Source organism: Mytilus edulis, chromosome 7 (assembly GCF_963676685.1).
Source record: "Mytilus edulis chromosome 7, xbMytEdul2.2, whole genome shotgun sequence".
NCBI lineage: Eukaryota > Metazoa > Mollusca > Bivalvia > Mytilida > Mytilidae > Mytilus > Mytilus edulis.
In genome coordinates, this window is record NC_092350.1 from 77,450,373 (window position 1) to 77,470,619 (window position 20,247).

General features: G+C 30.8%; 1 protein-coding gene across 11 annotated transcripts in view; it reads right to left on the bottom strand.

The window, feature by feature from the left end:
- LOC139482270 (soluble guanylate cyclase 88E-like) overlaps window positions 1-20,247 on the bottom strand; it is a 240,323-nt gene that overhangs the window by 116,227 nt on the left and 103,849 nt on the right. For all 11 annotated transcript variants that reach the window (XM_071266056.1, XM_071266061.1, XM_071266054.1 and 8 more), the window contains one exon: window positions 6,072-6,125. The gene's annotated coding sequence lies outside the window, so the exon portion shown is untranslated. The remainder of the gene's footprint in view (window positions 1-6,071; window positions 6,126-20,247) is intronic.

The following is a 20,247-nucleotide window of genomic DNA, read 5'->3' on the forward strand; positions in this document are numbered from 1 at the left end:
CACCATTTGTTTTCAAAAGACTCATCAGCGACAGTGGAATCATGGTTAATTTTCAACGATTGATTTGTTTGATAGCTATATTTATATGTTTGACTCTATATTATTCAAAAATAAAAATAAAAATAAAGTAGTTTTAAACAAATGACATTCACATAATATATGTTAGTGTTTAGTTTAGCATGAAATGTTGTGTCTATCACATTATACGACTCAACAAAGGTACCAGGATTAATGTTTTATATGCATATGCACATAAGTGCATGGAACGTACGCACGAAGTATCCAATCTTGATACTTGGCACAATGATACCAATATACACGAGAATTGCACGTTTTTATTTTTTTTGTTTATTTTAATTTCAATATATTGCCATAAGCTTAAGGACAGAACAAATCACGAAAACAAATTTTGTGATCGCCACCTATTCATGAGTATACTCTTTTTGAACTACTAAGGATACTTTAAACTTGAATCAATAGTAATACTACATATCCAAATCTGACAATATTTCGGGATATTCATGAGATCCCTGAATGCATAATCCTTATGAGGTACAGAATATTTATTTACTGTCCTTAAAATTCCCCTACACTACCCCCAGTTCAGTTTCAAGTGATTCACAAAGGCCTATCCTCATGTGATCTGAAATACCTGTATATCCTCATACAATATGAAAATTCTGTATTATTAATACTAAAAGAGTCTATGCAACATTTTTGATATTTTATATTGCCCAGTCAATAATTAGATATTGTAAACTATGTGTTATAAGACACAGCTACATTTTGCATTCGAAACATAGGAATTCATCAGATCATGCTTGAGTTTTGGTATGGTCCCTTTTGTCAGTTTTTTGGCACTATGGATTTTCTCTCTGTGCTCATATATAGGACGAAAATATATTTAGAAATATCCAAGTATTTGCGATTGGAATCTGATACTTACTTATTGGCTGACATTATATAATGGAATTGAACTGAGGTCAAAATGTTTTTTGGGTTCGTCCCTAAGTATCATGAATTCATTTTCGTATCTTTCTCTCAGATGTAGCGGACTGTCGTTTTGAAATGACAATTTTCTTATACCAAAACAGAATTGATAATCAGAGATTGATTATTTTGATCAAACCGTGGAATCTTGAGTCAGTCCAATATAATCTTTAATCAGTCAGTTTAAACAAAATGAATTATAGCGCTATGCACACTACCAGTTACTTGGTTAGAATACTAGTTGAAAAAGGAAAGAAAGGATGTAGCATAAAATAGTTCATTCAGGACTATCATTTGAAAACAATATCAGTCAGATGATGAATAAGGCAAAACCTCACTGAATGATAAAAGACATAGTTGAGACACAAATAATACATAGTACATATGTTCGTGAAGATATGCCTTTTACAACAACCAAACTAAAAGGTTTTTAGACAAAAAAACTGTCAAAACATTTAATTCAAGAGTTATTAATGCAACGTCAATTAACAAGCACAAGAACGGTCTTGATAAGCACTAGAATATGCGAATTAATACTAAGACTAGTATGCTGATATAAATGAAGGTCATAATAGTAATAGTAGAAGAGTAAGATTACTAAGTCTAATGAGTGACCTTACATGGTCAGGAAAACATTATTAAGTAGTATCAAATATTTATGACAAATTTTCTGGGTGTATTCATCTAAGAGAAATTCATATCTCACCCTTGATAACATAAATATGGTGTTGATATCTTTTTAACATTTCAAACAGAATTGTATACGAAACTGGGTCTGGACAAAGTACTAATCTTACTACCATACCAAGAACTAGTTCGCAATAAAAAGAAGGATAACTCCGATTATCTTCTAACCCGAGAATCTGTTAATAAATGCAATCTGGAATTTTAGTTAAAAAGCGATTTAAATTTATTTTTCAAATCAATATTGACAATCTTTAAGAAAACCTATTCTAAATTAATTCAATTTATAGATTTAAGCGATTTTTTTTTTAACGAATTAGAATATTAACATTTTGTACTAAAAAAACTACCTTCAATATTCACATGCTTTGTAAAATCGGTATATTTAATTGAAATTTATTCCAATCTCTGAAGTTGTTGAAAATTTTATACAACCATTGAAAATAGTGTTTGATATCCGGTTTAAACCATATAAATGTTTTAACATATAGATTTGATTTCCAATATAAAATAATATGTTTGAAAAATATTTTCAACAGAACTTTATCGATTTTAAAAAGATACAGTGAATGGGAACAAAAGAGGGACGAAAGATACCAAAGGGACAGTCAAACTCATAAATCTAAAACAAACTGACAACGCCATGGCTATAAATCAAAAAGACAAACAAGCAACAGCACACACGACACAACATAGAAAACTAAAGAATAAACAACACGAACCCCACAAAAAAACTAGGGGCGATCTCAGGTGCTCTGAAAGGGTAACCAGATCCTGCTGCACCCGTCGTGTTGCTTATGTGATAACAAATCCGGTAAATAGTCTAGTTCGGTAGGTCACATTCATGAAAGGGAAGGGGATTGTAGTTACGACGTAAAGAACATATCCGAACAAAGGTCATATTACTGTTACACAGCTTACAAATTATGTATGTTGTTACACAATGAGCATAATTATGTGTGTTTGTTTTTCTACATTGTCTAGAGGTAAAGGGGAGGGTACTGATCTCAAAAACATGTTTAACCCCGCTGTATATTTGTGCCTGTCCCAAGTCAGGAGCCATTGTCCTTTGTTAGTCTTGTATGATTTTTAATTTGAGTTTCTTTTTTTTATATTTCAGAGTTAAGGAGGCTCGAGGGTATAAAAATTTCAGAAAAAAATTAAACTTTTGGTTTTCATTACAAATTTTATTTATTACCTTTTGTAGTTGTTACTTTATCATATGGTACAAAAAACATTCAAAACAATTAATTCGTGTTGGCCCCAGATGACTTTTAAAATGTAAACATCATTGAAAAAGTTCCAAATTATCTCCCTTTGGTGAAAAAATGCCATTTTTTGGCTTTAAAATTGAAATATCTCTTTTAACTCATCGGTGACCTATATTTTTTAATATAATTTCGATATATACTGTACTTAAACTAAATTATTGTAAAATTTGAGCGATTTCTGAAATAAATTTCTTTTTTTATTTCGATATTACCTTTATTTCTCCTATTAGTTCAACAGGAAAAAAAAAACACTTTTACAAAGATGTATGCTTCTTTCGAAGGCAGATTGTGAGCGCAAATGAACGGTGACCCCATTTTTTTATTTTATTTTTCTATTAACTATAAGATAGAGTTCATTTATAGAAAAATATAGAGAAATCCTATATAAATGATTTAGACCCGCGAACCCCCTTAAGTGCAAGTCTGCCTAGAATCAGGCAGTGGTGAAAACATGACCAAAAAACCCTCCCCAATTTGACATTGATTACAGTTCATAAAATGTAGTTATGCACAAAAATAACATTCATTTCTGTTTTCTGTTCTGGTAATAGAAGATACAATTTGGTTGAAATGCACTAGAAATTAACGAATAAGGGGAGATAACTCTGTAATTTGCTATCATTCTAACCAATTTTCTAACCAAGTTATTTGATATTACTAGACACACACAAACGAAAGACCAATTATTTTTAACTCAGGATGATGGTTAGTATTGAATAGCATGATTAGCTCGGTGGGTTTTTTCTGATCATGTTTTGATTTTTACCTAAATTGCCTGATTCTTACAAAGACTGGCACTTAAGTATGACTTCCATGATAACTGAACTAGTACATATTTTTGTTTATGGACCAGCTGAAGCACGCCTCCGGGTGCGAGATTTTCTCACTGTGTTGAATACCCATTGGTGGCTTTCGGCTGTATTCAGCTCTTTTGTCTGGTTGTTGTCTCGTTGACACATTCCCCATGTTCATTCTCAATTTTATCTAATTTTAGCCAAGGTTATTCTATATTCAGTTTTTGTTTCTTACACTACCACAGTTTTAAATGTTTTAATGAAAATTGCCAAACACATTCGGCAGATAGTTTGACTACTTGAAAAACATAAATGAATGATAAAAATTAACAATCCCCAGATTTAGTTTCCCATACCTACATTTCAGATATTCAAACATGCAAATACATGCATAACTTGACGTATGATTTTGATTGCAATTAATTACATAAAAAAGAAAATGCTTTGATATTTGATCCGTATTTGAAAATGTGTGTGCTTCCTCGTAATTGCAATAGCTTCAGATAATTATAGATTATCGTTGATCATCTCAACGAGATTGATTTCCTCGCTTGAGACGGGACGGCGAAAGCGAGAAAGGCAATCGAATTGAGATGATCATTGATAATCTGTTTATCGCTATTTTACCTATGACGACGTTGTCAATTTCATGTCAATTTCGTTAGCAACGCCACGTGCCTGCTTAGTATCTAGCGATAAATTTCCATCTCAAGCGAGTAGCATGATATGAAAATTATCACAAAAAAAGATCAAAGGAAAAATGCAAAAAATAGCGATAATCTACGTTATTCATGCTGAGGTGAAATGTGTGTCTCATTTTTGTCCTGTCTGTTACTTCTTAAAGCAAGTAATTTGGTCAAGACGTATTTTTATACTTTTTCACCTATTTGTTTTGGATTAATATAATTCTTCGTTTATAAAAAAAAAACACCATTATAAGTGCAGTTAAAGACAATATTTATGTTTTTTTTTAATCCTCCTCAATAAAGGTTGACTGAATAAGAATGTAAATTTAAGATCTTAAGATAGATAAATTCAAGAAAACTACCAGAGTGCTTTAATTAAAAGTACTTTTTTAAATCCCTGAATTTAAAGTGAGTAAATAAAAAAAAACCGGTTAATTATCTTTTGTGAGTCTGTAAAAATCTATTGTAAAAATCAAGGATTTTAAGAATTCCAGTAGCAATTTCGGAAGATAAAACATCACTTATTTTACAAAATTACTGTAACATATTCAGTTATAAATATTTGCTTGTTGATAAATAATTATCTATTGTTTATTGTAGGATTGTGGTGTCAATTCAGTAATTTGTGACTTTACAACAATTGTCTTAGTATCAAAACTATTCAAAATTGGTATCTGAAGATATATTTTCTTAAACCATCTTGTGAAAGGCAGATTATGTCATCAAACAAATGATTTGTTTGTCATGATAAATTGAGTATGGTTATATTGAAATACCATTTGTTATGTGTTTCCATAAATTACACAAGTACTTATATGTCATAAATGTGTGTAAAAGATGTGAATCGAGGCATGAATATGATGATATTATAATGCCTGTCATTATGCATTCGAAACTTGTTACTTAAATTCGAGAATAAAGACAGGTAAACCTACTGAAAAGTTTAAAGATAAATGAATCGTTGTGTTGAAGTAAAGAATCGTTGTTACGTTATGTATTGCATTCCTTTACATGCTTAAAAGGATTATCGATGCAATAGAAAAATACGGAAATATGGTACAACACAAGTTTGTACAATTTAAAACATTTTGCACGCAATCAGTGATAATCAAGTCAGTATCTTTCTGAAATTAAGCAATCTCTAAGCTTACTCGTTGATTGAAATTTGCCTCAAGGTCTCCAAGAAGATATGTCATATATCATTTATAGAATACTCGTGAGCAGAAATATACACTTAAGGAATGCATAAAATAAAATAGCATTTAGAAAAACGCAATGTGAAAAGACTATCTAGTTTGGTGACAAATTTAATAAAATGCTCATCTTTCCTTGCTTTGCACATTTTGGGGAAACAATACTTGTAAATTTTATAAACTTATTTACTTGGGTAAAATATAGTTAGGTTAAACAAAGGCTGTTAACACTAAGTTAAGGTTTATTATCATAATTAATGTATTCTATAAAAATCTAACAATAAAATCAAATGCTAACAATATTTCATTTTAATATTTCTGATAAGTTTGATACGTCTTTAACTATAAGTAACTTCGCAATTGTGTATTCATAATTAGAAAACTGATGAATAATATGATCTTGCATTATCTTTTAGCTTTTAAGACAACATATTTGAATAAAAGATAACTTACCTTTTCACATTCCTTTTTCCTTCTATTGACCGCCTTTACCGTCCATTACTTAATCTGAAAATACAATAATAATACGGCTTTATTAAAATGTTTGCTGTCTTATGATACTAATTGAAGTCAAAATCAGTCAATTTTTTGTTTGTATTATATTAATGGAAAGGTCAAGACTTTCATGAATTACACTGTTATCACATAACATTTACATTTGTTTTGCCTGAAAAAATTCCAAAGAGTATTTAAATGCACCACTATGATATGACATTCTTAAATAGAAAAAGTCGGATTAAATCAAAAGTAATCTTAATCAATGTTTGAACAAAATTTTGCACGAGACGTAAAGGCAAAGTATACCCCCTCCACTCGATATTATTATTAAAGAAAAATGCTGTACCAAGTCAGGAATACGACATTGTTATTCATTCGTTTGATGTGTTTGAGCTTTTGATATTGCCATTTGATTAGGGACTTTCCGTTTTGAATTTTCCTCGTGGTTTGGAATTTTGTGATTTTACTTTTTATACTATGCTCAGTGGTTAAATAAAAATAAAACAAACTATTATCAACAGGAGGTGACTACCCAGGTAGAGATAAAAATCAAGTACAAAAAGTTTCGAACCAAATAACAAGTCATTCCTTATAACAGAGGCTGATTTATCTTACAAAAATGCCTGTAGTAGTTGGCGTGGGTATCGTAAAAACCATGAAAGAATTATCAAACCAGAAGAGACATAATTTCAAATTTGTTCACAAGGTAAACCCTCATCAATATAATTCAGACCTAGCCAGAAGCTGAGCAATGTGAACTGAAAGAAGTGAACGAACTAATAGAATACTAAGGTTGATTCAACTATACCAATTACTCCAAGAATCCGTATTAATGTCAAATTGTTTGTAAACATGACTATTTTGTAGACCCTTATATGGCTGTTATAACTATTTAGGATATGTATTAGATATAATACACAGGTAACAAAGAAACAGGCCGGTAACAACCGTTGCCGGATAGTTTTTTCTGCACGAGTAGTGAGGTCAAGGTCCGAGGCGATAGCAAGTGCAGACACAGAGTGAATGTGGTCTAATGAACTTAAAATATTTTTTTTGCCTTTGAGCAATTCACTATGCTGTTGAATATTAATCCTCTCAAAAAAAAATTTGAAGAAATTTTCTTTTTATTTATGAAATCTGAAATGAGAAAAATTTAACCCCCCCCCCCTTTTTTTCACATCACCCTTTCCCTTTATCCAAAACTGATCTCAATTCAAATTTCTAAGGGAGTTTGCAACAATAACTACTCATTTAAATACATCATTAAATATTAAAATGTAACAAAAGGTGCTTGTTATCACTGAATAGTAAAGATTGTTTTAATTTATCAGTTGGTAGTAAAAGTGAATATACATTGTATATTGTATAAAACAATGATTTAAGTTGATTCAACTACTATTCTGGACAAAGAAAGATAGCTCCAATCAATTGAAAATTTCTTGCTATTGCACAATATTGTGCAATTAGATATTTCTTGCTATTACGCAATACTGTGCAATTGAAAATATTTTCTATTGCACAATACAGTGCAATTGAAGATTTCTTTCTATTGCGCAATACTGAGCAATTGAAAATTTCTTGCTATTGCACAATACTGTGCAATTGAAGATTTCTTGCTATTGCTGAATACTGTGCAATTGAAAATTTCTTGCTATTGCACAATACTTAATATAATAATTTTGGATCCTGATTTGAACCCACTTGAAAAATGGGCCCATAATCAAAAATCTAAGTACATGTTTAGATTCAGCATATCAAAATAGCTCAAGAATTCAATCTTTGTTAAAATCAAACTTAGTTTAATTTTGGACCCTTTGGACTTTAATATAGACCAATTTAAAAACGGGACCAAAAATTAAGAATCTACATACACAGTTAGATTTGGCATATCAAAAAACCCCAATTATTCAATTTTTGATGAAATCAAACAAAGTTTAATTTTGGACCCCGATTTGGACCAACTTGAAAACTGGGCCAATAATCAAAAATCTAAGTACATTTTTAGATTCAGCATATCAAAGAACCCCAAGGATTTAATTTTTGTTAAAATCAAACTAAGTTTAATTTTGGACCCTTTGGACCTTAATGTACACCAATTTGAAAACGGAACCATAAATTAAGATTCTACATAAACAGTAAGATTCGGCATATCAAAGAACCCCAATTATTCAATTTTTGATGAAATCAAACAAAGTTCAATTTTGGACCCTTTGGGCTCCTTTTTCCTAAATTGTTGGGACAAAAACTCCCAAAATCAAACCCGACCTTCCTTTAGTGGTCATGAACCTTGTGTTTAAATTTCATAGATTTCTATTTACTTATACTAAAGTTATGGTGCGAAAACCAAGAATAATGCTTATTTGGTGCCCTTTTTTGTCCCTTATTCCTAAACTGTTCAGACCTCAACTCCCAAAGTCAATCCCAACCTTCCCTTTGTGGTCATACACCTTGCGTCAAAATTTCATTGATTTCTATTTACTTATACTAAAGTTATTGTGCGAAAACCAAGAATAATGCTTATTTGGGCCCTTTTTGGCCCCTAATTCCTAAAATGTTTGGACCAAAATTTTCAAAATCAATCCAAACTTTCCTTTGGTGGTCATAAACCTTGTGTTAAAATTTCATAGATTTCTATTTATTTTTACTTAAGTAAGATTGCGAAAACTAAAAGTATTCGGACGACGACGACGACGACGACGACGACGACGACGCCAACGTGATACCAATATACGACCAAAAAATTTTCAATTTTTGCGGTCGTATAATGATATACTGTATACTAGAAACATCAAATAATGTCTTTAATATTTAAGACCGTCGTGACACTGTATTCACGTTAGAAAAAGAATGAACGCATTGGTAACGCTAGAAAAAACAGCATGGAAAAATCATTATAGCTGTAAATAAATTCTGAACTCAAGAGGTAGTTACTATTCAAGCTTTGAACCACTATGAAAGTTAAATACTTATTTGAGTACTAGTATTTAAAATATCTGACGCTAAGGTATAAACAGACATTAGAACAAAAACCGTCGAAACAAAATATGCGATAGAAATACAGAAACTTTTTTAAATGTGTTCAGTAACCTAATCATCTAACGGATCATTACGAGTGACAGCAATACAATAGAATTTGAATTAAAATTAAAGGAGAAGCGTCCATAAAGGAAACTATGAATCGTAAGTGAGTTAAACAGATCTATACGTAGTATAGACTTTTATATCTTGCACAATTATTAAAGAAACATTCAGTTTAATCCATTAATTCAGTACTTTAAGTTCAATATCCAATGGCAGCAGACCTCAGTGAGAAAGTACTGGAAATATAACGTAGAGCTTTCTATGATTTTACCATACTGATTTATAGATTGTTTGATTATAAGTGTAAACTTAACATTATTGACTCATTTTACATAAACGCAGATATAGACGATACTTAGTTTCAGATATCAAGACTAATAGACTATTAACTTGAATTTAGCCTGATCTATATAATTATATATTGACACTGTTTTGATTAAACGTAGGATTTTCATTTTCAATATCACTTCAAGTTAAACACTTTGTTAAAAATGTTTTCAGGCAGATGGGTAATCAGAGAGACCAGAGCAAATGCGATTTAAATATTTTCCGATTAAAAAGACTTCTTTTTTCTTCCTTACAACACAATACGGAAGATGTATGTCACTAGAATTTGTATGCTCTTCATAAACTTTACTTCCTAATGAGTTGAAGCGAAATTATGGTTTCTTATTGTTTTGAAATCGTATTTTTTAAGAAAACGGAGTTGATCATTCTTTTAAGTGTAACGAATCAATTCACTTGGTTATATAAATCATATTTATTATAGTTATAGCACTTTTCAGTTATACAGTACTAAACTGAGGGAGTGTCCGTTGTCTATCATGAGTTTATTAACAACCACTGGGCTGATGCCTCGGCCGGGAGGGGGGTTTCCTAATGTGGTCAGCAGCCAAGAAGTCAGCTCTTCAGAGTTGACATGAATTATCATTGATATGGTCATAACTATAAAATTAATATTTATAGAACTTAAAAATTTTTGAAATACCAAGGATTTTCTTACACAAGAAAAAGTTACCATAGCTACATTTTGGGAAACCTCTCAGAATTTTGATTCCTTGATGGTCTTAAAATTTATACTTTATCTGGCCTTTTCAACCTTTTGATTCGAGCGATACTGATGGATCTGTTGTTGACGAAACGCACGCTTGGAGTACCAAATTTGAATAATGGTCTCTATGAGGAGTTAATTCTTATCTTCCAATCCTTCATCTGTCGTTAGCGAAACGTAGCACATTTTTTAAACAATGGCTTGACATTAATTTATAGTCTGTTTTACTTAAAATACTTTGTGACCATAATCACAGGGATTTCTCAGCGTTGAGCTCTTTATTCTTGATAATTACTATAGATTATTGTGTGTTCTGTCACGTCAGTTCAATAGATTATTGTGTGTTCTGTCACGTCAGTTCAATAGATTATTGTGTGTTCTGTCACGTCAGTTCAATAGATTATTGTGTGTTCTGTCACGTCAATTCAATAGATTATTGTGTGTTCTGTCACGTCAGTTCAATAGATTATTGTGTGTTTTGTCACGTCAGTTCAATAGATTATTGTGTGTTCTGTCACGTCAGTTCAATAGATTATTGTGTGTTCTGTCACGTCAGTTCAATAGATTATTGTGTGTTCTGTCACGTCAATTCAATAGATTATTGTGTGTTCTGTCACTTCAGTTCAATAGATTATTGTGTGTTCTGTCACGTCAGTTCAATAGATTATTGTGTGTTCTGTCACGTCAGTTCAAATTGGTCTTATTTTGTTTGTTTAACATTTTATTCAAGTCAAATTCGGAACTTTTATACAAATTATTGTTAAAAAAAATGTCAGACCAAGAAGAATAATTAATTGAACGACGACAAAAATAGGTTATTATATAAATAAATGTTCCAACTACACGTAAATATGTGTATACACAGGGACAGCCTATCTTGTGGCATTATTAAATCAATTTATGACAATAGATAATAAAAATATGCCCCTGGGATCAAAGGCTTATTTTGCTTCATAATATTATTTTTCTAAATTGAAATCAACATGAAATTTCACTTTAAAAAACAGTTAACATGTGAAATAAGTTAACTTTAAACCCATTATCAAATTAACTCAAAAATTAATTCTGAGTTTGGTGATTGTGATTAACGACTTCGTATATTAATGGGATTTTGTCAAAGAATAATCAGTTTATAATTTTACTATAGAGAAAAAAAGTAGACGTCATATCAAAATTGAAGAAATAAAAAGTATCTAAAACGCACACGACATCAGGAAACATTAAACTGAATGAACAAACAAACCATAAGAACAGGTGTATACTATTCTATTGAGAAAACAAGTCTTATTAATGATAACGAAGGTCCAGTTAACAAAAACGATCAGCAAAAATAAGTATGTTCAAGAAAGAGGCGGGAGATACAAAATAATGTAGATTTACCAGTCATATGTCACTGTGCGGCCGTCAAACTGTTCAGAATCTATATAGTATAGTAAGCTATATGTCACTATACGGCCGTCAAACTGTTCAGAATCTATACAGTATAGTAAGCTATATGTCACTATACGGCCGTCAAACTGTTCAGAATCTATACAGTAAAGTAAGCTATATGTCACTATACGGCCGTCAAACTGTTCAGAATCTATACAGTATAGTAAGCTATATGTCACTATACGGCCGTCAAACTGTTCAGAATCTATACAGTATAGTAAGCTATATGTCGCTATACGGCCGTTAAACTGTTCAGAATCTATACCGTATTGTTAGCTATATTAAATGACAAGTTTCCACATTTATATCAATTCAAACGATAAAAACAACGAGCAATGATTGAAATATATATGTCGTGTACAAGTTGCAATTTTGTACAGGTTTTAACATGTACAAAAATATTGTACATGTTATAACCTGTACAATGCTAACATACAAGTTATAACATGTACAAAAGTACCTCGTACATGTTATAACATGTACAAAAAATTGCTTAAAAGTGGTTTTAACCTGTACAAAATTCGAAAATTATAATAAAGCAGAATATACAATCAAGGTTGAAATTTATTATATATAAAGAACAATAATCAAAAGCAAAAGAAAAAAAACTGACAAATGGCTACTGAATTTTCACCCTGAAAAATAAAATGTAAATACATGAAAATATGTCAGAAATCAAATAACACTGACCACTCTACAATCACAGTCTACTAAATCTTACAATAGCAAAGGTTTAAGAGCGAAAAGTGAACTTGGGTACTGAGACAGTCATACCATTGTATAAAACCATGGTCAGAACTCATTTTGACTATGCTAGTTCAGTATATGGTCTCCATACAAGAAAAACGATATTGATAAAATAAAAAGAGTCAAAAGACGGGTAACAAAACACCTACCAGGTCTCAAAGACTCAGAGAGACTTTAAAAACTCGGCTTACCTACACTATCATATAGGAGAATACAAGGGGGTATGATTGAAACCTTCATAACAATGTGTATGATACGTGTACCATGATCTATAATGCTGTTAGGCGAGTTATATTTATATTTGATTTATAATTGAAATATTTAAACTTGTTAGTTTTATTATATATGTAAATGCGGTCCTTTCTAAGAAATAATGTTATAAGTCTTGAAAAGGACGTCATCAACATATAACAAAACTATCAAGTTGACATACAGATGGAAAACAAGTTGCTGTACTGTAAATATGTGAACAGTAGCACGGTGGGACGGAGGATGATTGACCTCGAAATTTTCTGGTATTAAGTGCACCGTTTTGGAGTATAACACAAAATTTTGTAGTAATTTGCTATTTGTTGGTTTAAAAAAGTAAAGATTTATATATCTTTAAATCGTTTCAGAAGCAATTCGTTTCAGTACCCAATTCCCGGTGGCGATGATACACAGTGGTCAAGCTCAAACTTGCTTCATTAGCCATGTTAACATCACTTAAATTAATTCAAGTACCACTGTTTCTGTTTCTAACCCAATGGTTTGTTCATTCTTGTCAGCTAAATCATGACCATTCAATTCAACATCAGTTTCAGTATTTGTGCCAGTAATAAGATCAGTCTTTAACATTGTTTTGTCAGTTTCAGTGTCGGTATAAAGTCCTCAGACTGTCTCGGTAAAAAGGGATCTTCACTATCTGTATTATTGAATACAGAACTGGCTTCAAACATAGCTTCTAAGTCTTTTCCTGTATGAATACCAGGTCACAGAATACCGCATAATGCCGGTTTATTAACTAATTTCAAAAGCCTTATAAAAGTATTAAGTAATTAATCAAAACTATTTAACTGGTCATTAACTGTATCAAAAAGGTATCAAACGAACATAAATGGACAATAACAAAAAATTATGAAAATATTATTAAGGTTGATGTAATAATAGAAACATATTTTTTATTTTAAATTTTTGAACAAGTTAAAACCACTTTTAAGCAATATTTTGTACATGTTGTAACATGTCTGAGGTACTTTTGTACATGTTATAACTTGTATTTTTGCATTGTACAAATTATAACATGTACAAAAGTTTTGTAAATGTTATAACCTGTACAAAATTGCAACTTGTACACGACATCTATAACAAAATTAGCAAAATACAAATGGCCATATCTTGAAATACGAACCAACTCTAAAACATCAGCTGGACAAAGGCTTTTGCACTCAAACATTGACACTCATATCACATCTTCTTATATCTATTTACTAAACAGATTGGTAAGGAGCTTAAAAGGAACTCGCGTACATGAAATATACCTATATAGGAGTCCATGCAGTTACTTAAAACCAGTTCAAAGACAATCATAATTGTCAATCATACAAAAAGACGAAAAAGAAAGGGCAAAATATTATATATTCATTATCAAAAAAGTGCACACTAGGTAAAAATATATAGTTTATCAACCTGCCCACATATCAAACATAATTTTAAAACTGAGTTTAAATCATTAGGCTGCCAACGTAAATTTACAGGAATAGTAACATTATTGAAAAAGGGTGATTAAAATCATTTATAAAAAAGTGTAAATACAAAGGTAAAAAAAAATGAAGACGAATTGATAGAAAGTAATTAAATTCCTACCTTTCATAAGGTTAATAATAATGTTTACCCGCCTTGGAACTGTCGATGATCTATTTTGTCTCGAGTGTGAGACTGATCAAACTTATAGTGACATCGATTTCTGTATTAGTTGACTTTACCATGATATAAATAAGATTTTGACGAGCTTATAAACATGGATTCATATCGAAACGATTAAAATATTGTCGCTGGAACAATGAGCAATGACGTATTTTTTTCTTTTCATTGTGGAACATTATCTGTTATTATTTCCGGTCATAAGTGAATCTTTTAGTATGCATAATTTGGATCAATAGAACTATTTAAACCACCAGCTCATGAAAACACATACGTGATCGACTGGCTGTACACCGTCTCTGTCATGTAAAGTTCAGGGCTTTTCAAGATTTAAAAGAATATGCATACCTCAAACTTTTTTCCAAATAAATGATTCTTTTCTCAGGGGTTGAAATACGCTATTTACTTCGCACAGTGGTACCCTTTTTTAAACCAGGAAGACGTTTTTTTCTATATTTAAGCTACAACTAATTTAGAATCACATAAAACAAGCATACTTTCATACCGTATTAATGATACTCCATCGCTCCATTTCTGGAGATTTTACAGCCGCTTTGTTTGTTTGGTTCCTTTTGAAGAAATAGGCTAAGACGTACATGCAAAGGGGTATAAAGGTAAATCTTGTCGAAAATAGAATGGCTTTCATATAAAATGACATATAAATCATTTTATGAAAAATGAATATAATTGTCCGGTCTTTCTTTTAGAAATTTATTTCTCCTATTAACCGTTCTGTTGAATATACTCTAATTTCCATTACAATTCAAAGTTATATTTCTTTATGGATTGGTTTAACGACAGAATCAGGATACCACAACCATTCGTTTTACCGCTATTATGCTACCATAGGTATAGGATCAACAAATGCGAACATATGTATAGAATAAGATTAATAAAACATTCTGTCGAATTTAGGCACCAGTCTTGTATTACAACTCCAGTTTCCGGTGCATGTCAAAAGATGGAGGGAAACAAAATAGTCCATTGTTTTCTGAATTTTTAACTGGACTCAATTGTTTCTGTTTGATTATAGGTTTATACTGAATTGAAACAAATATATATCTTTTTTGGGATATCAATCCAGGAAGGTGGAAGGATATAATGTAAACTTGAAGTGGTGCGACCTAGTAAAAACAGCAAACAGAAAGTAGAAAAAAAATGTTTTGACTGCAGGGTTACGTAACTTTTTATTCTTCGGTCATGAGCCACTTTTTTTTTCGCTTAAAACACAATTTCACATCAGTACATACATGATATGAACATGAAATATTTTTTTTATGTAGCATTTTTTATTTTTTTTATTTTCAAAGATCAGATGTTTTGCATTTAAGCCTATGGAGCAGTCAATTACAAGACTGCAACCCTTCGCGATATGGTTTATTGTCAGGAAATACATGGGAATCGAATGATTTAAGATTGAAGTATATGAGACAAATCTGTTATGAAATGCTAGAAAATCAACTATTTGTTCTATTAGGAGATAACTGTATTGTATTTTCAGCTTGGGCTTTTAAAAAGTAGATTTTACTATCGCAAATTGAGTTTACATAGCAATCAATACGTAGTGGAGATAGGTTAACGAATACTGGCGAAAGAAAACAATCCTAGTTTTACGAAAGCCAATATAAAATACAACACAGCTATCATCATTAAATCAAATATCAAAAACATGTTAAGGCTGGTGAAACGTGGAATCATAATTTACTAAAATATTTTTTCAACGTCCAATTAAAATTAACGAAATGAATTGCAAGTTTTCTGGCTCTGGTAAAAATACTACATCCTTTTCTAAACTTCGGGAGATGTAGAGCCATGACGTAGTCCTGTTTTTTTCGATTTATGAGTTTGACTGTTCCTCTGGTATCTTTCTCTCCTCTTCTAAAGCTTGACATTTGTTAAAGAATAATTGTTGAAGTTTTGTATAAAAGATGTCTATTTGGTATTATGTATTCTTGGTTTGTTTTATATAATGCAATGGAAAAAAAACTAATCTTACATCTTAGTCCGTCGACAAACAGCTCACATCTAACTCTTATTTGTTTATTACCGGGGAGGATATGAATTCATGGTTTAACTTACTAGTTACCTAGAGTTTAATAAAATCCTTGAAAATGACACTGAAGAATATGGATTTACAATCATTAGACAGAAAAACCTGACTCGTAATGACTTCATGGATGGAATACATCTGTCTTTGGAAAAGGGGGTCCCTACATACGTCAGAAATTTAAAGGAAATTTTGAACCCAATATTAGGAATCAGTTCCGGGAACAATCAACAAAGGAGAGAAAGAGTCCAGTACAACCGAGGCTATAATCAGCAATATGGAATACAAAACCGACATCAGTCATACTCAAATACAAGCTAAAATGATAACCAATATCAAAATGGGAGGGAATATCCAAGTTATCAAAATGAGAGGAAACATTTGAGACATCAGAACGAGAAAGAATATCAAAGATACCCAAATGAGAGGGAATATCAAAATAGACAGGAAAATTATAGACACATTCAAATGGATCAAAACTACCCGTACCAATCAGATGAGAGAAACAATGTGAATCATGAAAATGACAACATGGAAATACTGATGAAACAACTATTAAGAAAATTGTATTTTAATTAGATATTTTTGCAAAATCATAAGTAACATGAATAACGCTGAAAATTAAATTTGCATTGTAACAATTTATTGTTTTGTATTTATCATGTATATCAAATTTTGATAGGTACTTTTAAATTTTTGTTCATAATTAATGATAACTTGACGTCGAAAGATTCGATGAGGTGCTGAAGGCTTCTAATATTTTAACTGTTTCTTAACAGAAAAAAAAAGAAAAAAAGAAAGAAAGAAAACATGAGATTTAATTATTTTTGAATTGTTTATTTTAGTAGTACAGGAAGTACAATATGTTTTGCTTTGACCCATGCTTATATGTTTGTTGAAACAGAAAGAAAACAAAGACAATATTATCATGATATTGGTAGCTAATAGTAGTTATTCCTTCACCTACATGTATATAGGATCAATAGGATCCCTTTCAAATTATTCATATTTTATGGTTCATAAGGATAAAGAAATACATTTGCTGTATTTTATAAGAATTTACTTACATTGTTCGGTTTACATAGATATATATAAGCTAAGCACTAAACGAACAATATTTACACTAAAATTTAAATAATACATTTGAATTTACTTGTACATCTAGAAAGTTTTAATTGAAAATAATTACAGCTTGAATTTTTTTCTGAAACTTTAAGAATATTTATATATAATTGACATATATATTTAAATGAAAATATTTTTCACTTGTATGTATACTTTTGAATAACATTAAGTGTGTAATATATTCACATTATGTACAAAGGGAGATAACTGTTATACTTTAGTAAAACTCTTGGAACTATCCCACCAGAATTTAAAACTTGTTTCACTTTTTTTGTAATTATGACTTTTCAACAAAAGCATTTATCAGTAGCGTCTTGGAATATTCATGGTCTTTGGGATAAATACATGGATCCTAGTTTTATTGAAAATATTAAATCCGATATAAATGTAATTCTTGAAACATGGAAAGTGCAGATACACAAATAAATGGATTTGTACCAATCTCAACATCTAGGAAAAAATTAAAAGCCCTAAGAGACATAGCGGGGGTATTATAGTTTATATAAAAAAAACAAATATATCCAGGAATAGAATATCTAAAGGATGGCTCTCAGTCACCAAATAGAATGTGGCTTAAACTGAATAAAACATTTTTTGGGACAGGAACACATATATATCTCTGTGCGGTGTACATCCCCCATCAACACACACTGCAGATGATTTACTTAATGTAGAGGCTGAGATAGCAAATTATTCACAATGTGGGGATATAGCCCTAATTGGGGACTTTAATGCCAGAACTGGGGAACAAGCTGACTACATTGAAAATGAAAATAATAGTATCCAATTTTTACAGGATATGTTACCCCAAGACTATGATCTAGATTCTCCTATTAAAAGAAATAATTTAGATATTTTAAACCAACAAGGTAATAATTTACTGAACATGTGTTTATCCTCAAGACTAATGATCTTAAATGGTAGATATTTAGGAGATTCGTTGGGTTATCACACATATTTTTCTAAAAATGGCTGTATCACAGTTGACTATGCAATATTGAGCAAGGATCTCCTGCCCTCAGTAGAATATTTTTGTACCTCTGATCTAAATTTTTTATCAGACCAAGAATATATCTCATTTAAACTAAAATGTGATATAAAACAATATATAAATAACCAGGTGCTCCGCATGGCGCAGCTTTATACGACCGCAGAGGTCGATCCCTGAACAGTTGGGGCAGGTATGGACAAAACATTTAAGCGTGATACAGCTCTGAATTTGGATTGTGATCAAATTTTTGACATTATATGGGTTTTTTACACAAAAAATTTGTCAAGATTTTACAAATCAATTAAAGATTTCTTCTTCAAACTTATTTAAATCTAATAATAAATTGTTGACACAGCATAGGTTTCTGACACAGAATGAATGTGGTCTAATGAACTTAAAATTTGTTTTGCCTTTGAGCAATTTACTATGCTGTTGAATATTAATCCTGTCAAAAAAAAAATTTAAGAAATGTTCTTTTTTTTTATGAAATCTGAAATGAGAACAAGTATGGACACAACTTTTAAGCTAAAAATATTTTAGATAAGATAAGGAAAAAAACTTCATCAGCAACATTTTATATTGGCAAATTTCCAATGAAGTTATTTACATAAAGTTATTGGCAAATAAAAATAGAAAATGACATCATAGTCATGTCTGGCAAATGTCCAACATACATTATCTAAAAACATTTTAGATAAGATAAGGAAAAAAAGCTTCATCAGCAACATTTTATATTGGCAAATTTCCAATGAAGTTATTTACATAAAGTTATTGGAAAATAAAAATAGAAAATGACATCATAGTCATGTCTGGCAAATTTCCAACATATATTATCAACTACTATTCTATACAAAGAAAGATAACTCCAATTGAAAATTAATTGCTATTGCACAATATTGTGCAATTAGATATTTCTTGCTATTGTGCAATACTGTGCAATTGAAAATTTCTTGCTATTGCACAATACTTGATATGGAATCCTGATTTGGACCAACTTGAAAACTGGGCCCATAATCAAAAATCAAAATACATGTTAAGATAAAGCATATCAGATAAGCCCAATAATTTAATTTTGTTAAAATCAAACTTAGTTTAATTTTGGACCCTTTGGACCTTAATGTAGACCAATTTGAAAACTGGACCAAAATTTAAGAATCTACATACAAAGTTAGATTTGGCATATCAAAGAACCCATTTATTCAATTTTTGATGAAATCAAACAAAGTTTAATTTTGGACCCCCATTTGGACCAACTTGAAAACTAGGCCAATAATTAAAAATCTAAGTACATTTTTAAATTCAGCATATCAAAGAACCCCAAGGATTCATTTTTTGTTAAAATCAAACTAAGTTTAATTTTGGACCCTTTGGACCTTAATGTAGACCAATTTGAAAACGGGACCAAAAATTAAGAATCTACATACATAGTTAGATTCGGCATATCAAAGAACCCCAATTATTCAATTTTTGATGAAATCACACAAAGTTCAATGTTGGACCCTTTGGGCCCCTTATTCCTAAACTGTTGGGACCAAAACTCCCAAAATCAAACCCAACCTTCCTTTTATGGTCATAAACCTTGTGTTTAAATTTAATAGATTTCTATTTACTTATACTAAAGTTATGGTGCGAAAACCAAGAATAATGCTTATTTGGTGCCCTTTTTGGCCCCTTATTCCTAAACTGTTCAGACCTCAACTCCCAAAGTCAATCCCAACCTTCGTTTTGTGGTCATAAACCTTGTGTTTAAATTTCA